The sequence below is a fragment of the Pseudochaenichthys georgianus genome, chromosome 8 (genome assembly GCF_902827115.2).
Source record: "Pseudochaenichthys georgianus chromosome 8, fPseGeo1.2, whole genome shotgun sequence".
Classification (NCBI taxonomy): Eukaryota; Metazoa; Chordata; class Actinopteri; order Perciformes; family Channichthyidae; genus Pseudochaenichthys; species Pseudochaenichthys georgianus.
In genome coordinates, this window is record NC_047510.2 from 1,301,855 (window position 1) to 1,311,290 (window position 9,436).

General features: G+C 43.5%; 1 protein-coding gene across 2 annotated transcripts in view; it reads left to right on the plus strand.

Moving 5' to 3' along the window:
- LOC117451071 (junction plakoglobin-like) overlaps positions 1-8,596 on the plus strand; it is a 339,882-nt gene extending 331,286 nt beyond the window's left edge. For both annotated transcript variants that reach the window (XM_071203922.1, XM_071203921.1), the window contains one exon: positions 5,635-8,596. The gene's annotated coding sequence lies outside the window, so the exon portion shown is untranslated. The remainder of the gene's footprint in view (positions 1-5,634) is intronic.
- The last annotated feature ends 840 nt before the right edge of the window (positions 8,597-9,436 follow it).

Below are 9,436 nucleotides of genomic sequence, written 5' to 3' on the forward strand. Positions count from 1 at the left end.
CGTACATCAGCACCACAAATCGCTCCAGCAGTAACATTGATCCTTCACTGACCTCACTTGGCATACATAGGAGTTAATTGAAAGCACCAGTCACCACTGGGAAAGACTTCCACGTTTCCCAGGCAGTCTTCTTCCCTCTGCCAGCGAAAGCAGAGACGGTGTCACACCCGGTGTCACACCCGGTGTCACACCCGGTGTCACACCCGGTGAAAGCGTGAAGGACTGGGAGAGTCAGACGCTTTGTTGGATTCATTGTCGCAACAATTTCATGAACAGCTATGTAGTGAAAGCTTGATCCAACACCAAAGGCAACCCACAGCTCATCAGGAGCTATTTTGCTGAATGAAGCCACAGTCAGTACCACCATATCGGTATCAACTGTACGTATGGTCACCTTCTTACACCCCTTTTGCACAGCATCTGCCACATGCAGAAGTAGACGAGTGTCGGCCTCCTCTTGAGAACACGGGGCAAGGCAGGCTAAGTAAGACTCAGCAGGAGAGCAGAGGACTCCACTTCCATCTGTTGCATACAGTTCCTTGCCCTCTGCGAGACAGGAAAACAAACAAGTCGGTTTTGTTTTCATCGCATCGAAGAAAGTCCTTCCAGTTCTTTGGCATCACAGTAGAAGGAGCCACCCTTTTCCTGATGCCCTTTCCCCTCTTTTGTCTGGTTGAGGCTTTCAGGCTGGCAGGTAGGCATACATCCCAGACAAGGTCAATGCGGCTGATTTTCTCAAGTTGAGCAGAGATGTATAGTGCAAACACTCTATCTCCATACTCTTGAAATGTTCTTGATGTTCCAGGATTTAACATTTGAACCACAGCTGCACCATAGAAAATGGTTGCATCAGCCATAGGTACACTACTGTTCTCAAGCAGATCTGATTCTAGGCAGCGAAGTAGATCTGCTTTAACCCCAATCCGAATGTTGCCTCCAGTTGACAAAGCTGGTGGGGATCTCTGGTTTTCATGGGAGAAGAAATTGTCGATGTCTCCATCTCGTGTTTGACAGGAGATGTACAGCCTTGAAAAGAGACCACAGTCACTCTTCAGTGCTGCAAGCTGTGCCTTTTGTTTCGACTTCATCTTGACCGGTGGCCTACTGAACAGTGGCAACTTGTTCTTTAGAAGTGTTTGTGTGACAGGTGTTGTACACTGTTCTAGCCTCTCTTTCACAAACGTGGTGTACTGCTCCTCACCAAGGGTCTCGATCCTTCTCACAGTTTCAGCCACTTTGATGTCCATGATGTCCCTTGTGTCCTGTACCAGGGTGTTCGTCCAGCCACTGTCTTCCAGCCAGTCTCCCAGCAACTTCAACATGGCCATCTCAATGTGTAGACCAGTGGTTCCCAAACGGTGTGCCACGGCACACTGGCGTGAGGCAAGTCCAGGTGTGGCGTGGGATTTTGTGACAACCATACTTTATTATTGCAATATACAACTACACAAAAATAATTATTTTTTAATTTACTATATCAGTACTTGGTGGGTTTATATGTACGTAATCTGCGCGATTTATGCGTCCACATCTCCACGTGCAGTGCTGCATAAACATGGCTGAGTCAGCGATAACTCTCGAGGGGTGGAGGTATGCCCATTACTTTGAGTTCATCCGAAGAATAGACAGGAATGTGACGGTGAGGTGCAAACTGTGTCCAGGCCAGAAGCTGTTATCCACTGCTGTAAACACCACGTCAAACCTCAACAAGCACCTGCAAAGAACACATGCTAAGGTGAAGCTACCGCACACGCTATTTGTTGTTTGTTTATATCACGTAGTCTGTTCTTCTTCTCTGTCTTCCGGTTTTTGCCTGTTTTTAATGACGAATACACACTACCGCCGCCTGCTGGTAAGGAAAGTTATTGCCACTCACGCATGCGCAGTTCGTACGTGCTCGGCGAGTAAAGTAACGAGTAAAGTAACAAGTTACTTTATGTAGAGAGTAACGAAGTAGTGTATTATATTACTTTTTTTTTTTTTAAGTAATATGTAATATATTACATTTTTTTAGTAACGACCCCATCTCTGGAGTTGGCATTCTCTACTATGATTAACGGCCCCTACACACGGCGGCGTGCGTTGCCGCTTCAACGCTTCTGCCCATTCACTTTGAATGGGGTGACGTCACAATTCGCCGAACTGCATTGTGGGAGCAAAGCGTAGCTTCTCTCGCGGTGCTCGCTGCAAAAGTAGAGCAATGTTCTACTTTTGCCGCCTCGACGGAGGCGTCAGCCAATCAAATCCCGCGTATGCAAATCTGACAGTAAAAGCACTAGCCAATCAAACCGCGTGTATGTTGGGAGAGCTAGACCGCAGTTATTTCCCATATGTCAAAAAATGGAGGAGAAAATTATCGTGGCGGTAGGGAATCACCCGGTACTCTATGACCCGTCCCTCTTTACATACAGGGATACAAACCGGAGGAGCCAGGCATGGGGGGAGGTGGCAGAGACAGTGGGTGAAACTGGTAGGTTTTCGCTTGTTTGGGGAGTTTATATCCAGTGTACTTCGTTTGAATGGACAGCTAGCAGACATAGACAGTATATTTAGCCAGTATGGATGTAGCATGAATGCTTTGCTTTGTATGTCCGGGGCGGGACATTCATGTGATTGGTCGCGTTGCTCGCGTTGACTCCCCAAGCTCAAGACACGCCCACCGCCAAGCGGCAACGCACGCCGCCGTGTGTAGGGGCCGTTACATGAAGAACAACAGGAGGTCACGGCTCTCTGTTGAACAGGACTTGCGAGTGGCCCTCTCCTCAGTGCCACCAAGGATTAAAAAATTCTGCGCGCCCCGACAGGCACATGTATCTTACTAATTTGTAAGTCGGCACAAATATTTACAATAGCACATGTTTCAATGCTGATTGCTGAAATGTTACATTTATAATTTGTAGTTCAGGACCATGGACTGCAGCTTCCTTGCATTGACAGTTCTCTGTGCTGAATTTCTGCTGAGTTTCCTTTGCCTCATTTTTTATTTTGTGACTTGTCTGGTTTAAATGAGTGTGTTGCTGCTTTGATGAAGCCTAATTTGATAAAGTTTCAAATTAATTTCTGAAATATTAATAAATATTTCATGAGTAATATAGTTGTCTTTGTCACATTTTATTTGGCATTAGCAATAATGATGCACATTTACAGATATTTTACATGATATGAGTGATAACACGTGTTATAAGGGCTATTTTGCACAATAGGTGTGCCTTGAGATTTGTACTTGTCCTTTGGTGTGCCTTGGGCACAACAAGTTAGGGAACCACTGGTGTAGACCACCGAACATGATCACAAAGTGGAAGTGGCTGGCCAGATCCACTGGACTTCCTTAGCAAGAGCATACAGTGGTTGGTCAGCTGCAAGGACAGGAATCTGACCAGGGTTCACGTGCTGAACTGCTGCCTTGACGATGTCCATGGAGTGACGTATCATTGCCACTGAGTGTGCATTGTCAAGAAACAGAGCCAATAGTGCGGTTATTGCTGCAGGTGGGATGACAGCTTGGTGCGCATCAGCAGACCACGATATCCAGCCATCCATGGTGGACTTTTCAACAGCTGTCTTGACTTTGCTGAGTCATGCATACATACCATCTTTGGCAGCTGCAGCAGTCAGGAGGTTGGGAGGTCTCACAGGACCTTGTACAGCTGGCGCACTGAAGACCTTTGTCTTTAGGGCTGCTGGTGGCACAATTGTGTAGGCTGATGGCAGAGGTGTCACTGACTTGGTGGAAGAGCCACTCTGACCTGAGCTTATTTTTTGTTAAATGTCTACCTTGTCCAATTCAGTTGGAAATGACACCTTAAATTATTTTCTACATCGTTTGGTTCCAAAATTAAAAAAGACGTAGACATTAAACTCAGCGGACTGGCGGCCATCTTGGATTTGACTGTTACTTTGATGTCATTTATCTAGCTGATGATAAGTTGATATCATTGGTAAGGTGGGACCATAAGCTACATATAATTATCCAGGATTTATTTACCTGTATGGCTCAAGAAAACATACTCTACAGAGAATGCATCTGTACCCAGTTAGTTGAAGCATGGATACACACAATACATAACTGCGCCACATCTGCCACCAGCACCCACACACACACACACACACACACACACACACACACACACACACACACACACACACACACACACACACACACACACACACCCACGATAAATAATTTGCAATTTTGCACATTTCAACTGATTGACAGCTTATTTTTGGTCAATTTCTACCTTTATCTTCACCTAAATGCATTTTCGTGAATTCTGGCGATCTCAAAAGTATCACCAAATGATTGCGCATCCCTAATTTAGTTGGATATTGTTAGTGTCTCTACTGTAGGCTATTTTTATTATGTGTACAGCACTTTGGCTCGACCAAAAATCGTTTATAAATGTGCTATATAAATAAAACTTGATTTTATTTGATATGACACCTTAAAGGTGGGGTAGGTAAGTTTCAGAAACCGGCTCGAGATACACTTTTTGTTATATTCCATGGAATGCTCTTAACATCCCGATAGCAATGAAAATCTGAAGTGCTTTGACAAAAAATCCATAAAAAAATGTCATCTGTGGAAGCCGTAATACTGTAAAAAGCACGATTGCCGCCCTGTCTGTCAGCCTTCCATCTCGTGCATGCACAAATGTATCTCGTGCCCTCATTGGGCGTGCATTGCGCGTGCATGTGTGTTAGAGGAGCTCTGTAAGGAAGTCTGAAGGAAAGGGCGGATTCTTTTCGGCTGTGTACTTTCAAATTTTAGTGCACTGGAGCCGGTTTCTGAAACGTACCTACCCCACCTTTAAATGTTTTTCTACAATGTTTGGTTCCAAAATTAAGCGTGTTTGAACATTTAACCTGAGAGACGGGCGGCCATCTTGGATTTGACCTCTCACGGTCCTCACAGGTCAAATCTGACTTCCCTCCACATCTGAAAATAACCCTTATGGTATGCACTAACTATGCTAGAAATGTCGTGCTTTTCTCATAAAATGCACAATTGTTGTGCTTATCCTCTGTACTATAAGTGAATATCCCCACGCTCCCTAGAAGCATCTCATCCTGGACTAGTCCAGAAAAGTCGAGAGTACAGCCCCTTTCCAGGAATTTGGTTCCAGAACCAGTGCTTTGCGTTTACCAGCCTGGGTTCCTTTCCCCTCCAGGTGAGATCCCCGTTCCAAGAGCCTGTCTATAATGCCAGGGTTCAGCACGCCTCAGTCCAAACCCATCTGGCTTCCAATGCTCCTGACCCCAAAGCCTATCCCTGCTTCTGGTGGTCCTACATGGCTCTGTGTCATTCATTCCAACGAGCTCAACGGGTCAAAGCCCAGACCCCAGTGTGCTTCAGAGGAATTGGTTGGTCTATTTCTGAGCTGATGGTTTCTCCCTGATTTCCATATTTCTCTAAGCTTATCTCACCACATCCACCTCTGCCAGCGCTGTACTTGATACAGATTGTTATTGATCTTCTAATCCCACTCTGGATAAAGTGAATAAGGGAACTTCCAAAATAATGACACATTTATCCCTAGAGCGCTACACTATACTGTGGCTTCAATGCTGTTATTGAATATATTTCCTATAATATTTCTGAATCCAGTTTAGAATACTTGCTGTTTTGTGTTGCAGGAGAATGACTATGGTGAAAGAAAGCGAAGGAATGAGCACATCACAGGAAGAAAGACTGGAGGAATGGAGCGAGGAAGGAGTTGGAGATGTGAACTTTAAAGGCAGTCTGCCCTATCCAACAAGTGGAAAATACCATTTGTCAATCAAGAACATTTAAAAGAGGTTGCTTATTAAAAAGAGGTTTATTGTTGCTGTAAATGAAAAATGTAACTTTGTTATAATGTTTTACTGTGGTCTGAAGTTTGGAGGCAGAGTTACACGGGTAATGTTTTGAATCATGCAATTATTTTGTGACATACAGGAAACAGGAGGGTTCAACCAAAATCAGATGATAATCCTTCTGAAATATTTTTGCATTTCATCTGTAAAGAGTTTCCTAGTTAGAGAACATTTGAACTTGCTGAAATGTTACAACAACAAGGTTAGTTTGACGTTACTGATGCGATGCCTGTTGCAATATTAGTGTTGTTTCCCACTTATAGATACCTCATTGGAAACACCCATATTAGTCGTAAGAAGTTCAATTTAAAAGTTATATATACTGTAGTTAATAGTTTTACATACGTCACAAAAAGCTTGACTATGAAAACTATGAGCATCACTGAGATATTTGCCCGCATCTCACGCATTATTTTACAGGGTTAGATTTTGTTCCTGATGGGCATTACTGCCAATCACCATTGCTACCAAATGCTACCCGTGTATCCTAGCCTTTAGCTGCTGTCTTTTAGATGTCTCCTCTGTGTATTTGAACAGTGCACATGTCCCAGGGTGTCCATATGTGGTTGTTGCATGGTAGTATCGTGTACGCATTTAAATATTCTTCACCTTTACATACTGGAAAAAAAGACTAAAATGCACCGAGTGGATATTCTGTTCAAATGTCCACAGGAAATGGACCACAAATGTCTTTGGCATCTTCTGCATAAGACTACACATCCTGTAATTTTCCAGTCAGTCTCCAGTGGAAATGGACTACAGCTCTCTGATCAGTGTGTGCAGTGTGTGCATTGTGGGTGTTACTGCAGAGTAAATATACGGTACCTGCACCGTGCTAACACATACAGTAATGACAAATGGTCTTTGTAGGAGGGTGGGCGTATTATAGACATTTGTCGATGACTGTATGTCATTGTCAATGCAGAGGTGTGGGCTGCAGGCTCTAATATAACATAAATAATACTTGCTGCTGCTCACAGCATGTATTAAAGATCCAGATTGGTTTGCAGCATATTTTTCTACCTAGTCATCAAATCTTAATACAGTGTACATGGTATGCATTAAAACGTGGACATGTGTGGACATGTCTACATATGTGGACAGTTGGGTGAAAAACGCTCTAGGGCAAACCGTGCTTATAGTACAGGCTGCTGTGATTGGCTGCAGTACCAACAACAGCAGCCTGAGATGTTAAGAAAGCACAATTACAATGACTTATATATTGCTAAAGCAATCTACAACAACTATACTGTTGCTGACTCTGAATATCATTACATTTTATTATTTTCAACGGTTTTTCATTTTTTCTGCTCGCATAAAGGCTATTGAAGATTTAAACTGCCCATATTAAAACAAATCAAACAAATGAATAGTTATATTCAATATGTATTTCCTTTTCATGTAAATGTGTCTAAATGAAATGAAATCATTTACATATTGTTTAATATGGCACGGAAAACACATGCCACAAAGAAATTAAACAAATTCAGTTCATTATGATGGTGAATGCGCACATCAAAAGGAAATACATATAACCATGTGATTTGTGTTTAACTTCAACTATTTATCAGATTTTAATTTAGTCAACTTTCAGTAAAGGTTTTTTCTTCAGAACATTGTTTCATCACATTATTCTCGTTCTTTATTTGGAATATCAAAGAGACGTTTAAAACCTGTAGTATCATCTGATTGCTTATTACCCCACCAGACTTCTTTCTAGTGCTTTGCCACATTCACTTATCATAGCATAGGGCTCATGTAGACGCTTATTGTGAGACTTGTGTTTTGTTTCGGTAAAAATGGTTCATATCGTCAGTTAGCTTAGTTTAAATTGAGCAACCCCTCAAAAGATCACCCCAACACTGATTGTTAGTTCATTTAAATACCCATCAGTAAGACAGGTATCCCAATGATGTGCTTTGTCTTCACCATTACTACATATTCATATTGAAAGAGGTGTTTATTTTCTAAATCATTGTACAGTACCTATGATTGTGAGTCTGAGTGGTATTTGAACAGCAGGGGTGAGGATGATTGCTGAGAGGAGAAGGTGACGCTGAGTAGAGAGAGAAGAGTTGCAGGTGAGTAAATGAGAACAATACTGCCTCCTGCTGGTTCTGTTCATTAGAAGGAAATCCTCACGCAGTTTGTATCTGCTTGGAAATCATTTTTCATGGGAAATTATTAGCATGAACCAACCCATAATACAATGTGACAATAACATGTAATATTGAATTGCAATATCCCAATATCATCATTATGCACTACTTATACATGATACAATATATTTATAATATATTTTCATTTATACGAAAATGTGACTTCTGTATAAGCTATAGCTCATTTTTCGATATGGCATATTTCGCTGGGGTCATAATACCACCTTTCCCATCCTGCACATGTAGTGTAGTATTGCACAGGGAAAAGAGTGTTGTGGGTGAATGCCGAAGAGATTTATTTAGTGATGACAGTATGTTGTGCTAGATTGTTGTCTGGTTTAGCAGGAAATATACCTCCTACATTGGAAAAAGCCCTGGTTAAACGGTGAGGTGCGCAGAGGTGGAGACATGGAAGAGTATAGGAAGTCAAGGTATACGCGCTCTGCCTCCACGGTCCGTCCCGAGGTGCTGGGTCGAGGGCGACCCCCGCAGGGACAGGCCGATCCGTCGGGTTCCTCCTCCGGTCCACACTCCGGTGCCGCCGCAGCGGAGGGGTACCGGGTGGGGAGCTCCATCCTCCAGAAGTTGACTGGCGGCGGGAGGAAGCGCCTCGGCAGAGAGAGGGGATTTCTCTGGCGAGGGCAAATCCTGCCTCTTCCTCCTCCCATCCATTGTTGGTTAAATCCTATTTTCCAAATAAAAGTGATAAAATGTATTCCAGTTTGAGTGTCTCTGCTTTCCACACACCCACACAGCCACGTAATGTGTTCAGTACAGTTTCCCCACTCGCTGCCCGGGTTGTATCTCCAGTAAAGGAGGCAGCGAGTGCATGCACGGGTGAGAGTGATAAACCGTGCTGCAGGTACAGGGACATTATGGCAGGCGTAACAGGGTTAGGAAACAATTAAAACGAAGTGTGAAGACTCCACTTGATGTTTTTCACCGTTCCCGAGGAAGTGCACCATACTGTGTTCAAAGACCTCGGGAGAGAGTCGGCCCTTTCCGTGTCAACCCCCCATGGGCAAATGTTCCCTTCACGGGACATTTTGCGGGCGGGACGGGTCATCAGGGAATATCACAGCTTTATTGCTGGGGCCCTACAGTTAATGGCACATCCCCTGACACAGTGTTACGGGGAATGGAAACGCAGATGCATGTTAACCTGTTCTACACAGCACCCCCGATACCGGGGGTAAAAACGCGTCATCTGCAGGAAACAGCGTCTGAGGGCTTCTTCAATAAACTATGAATGTTTCATATCCATGTAACGGGAAGAAACTCAGCTAACTGATCTTTTTTTTTTTAAACCCACAAAGCTAGCGCCGAGCCTCTGAATTAGCTACGAGCGAAACAATCTTAAGGCCGTTAGCACAGAACTCTAGCTACACTGATCAATATACTTATTGGATCTGCACAGGGCCGGA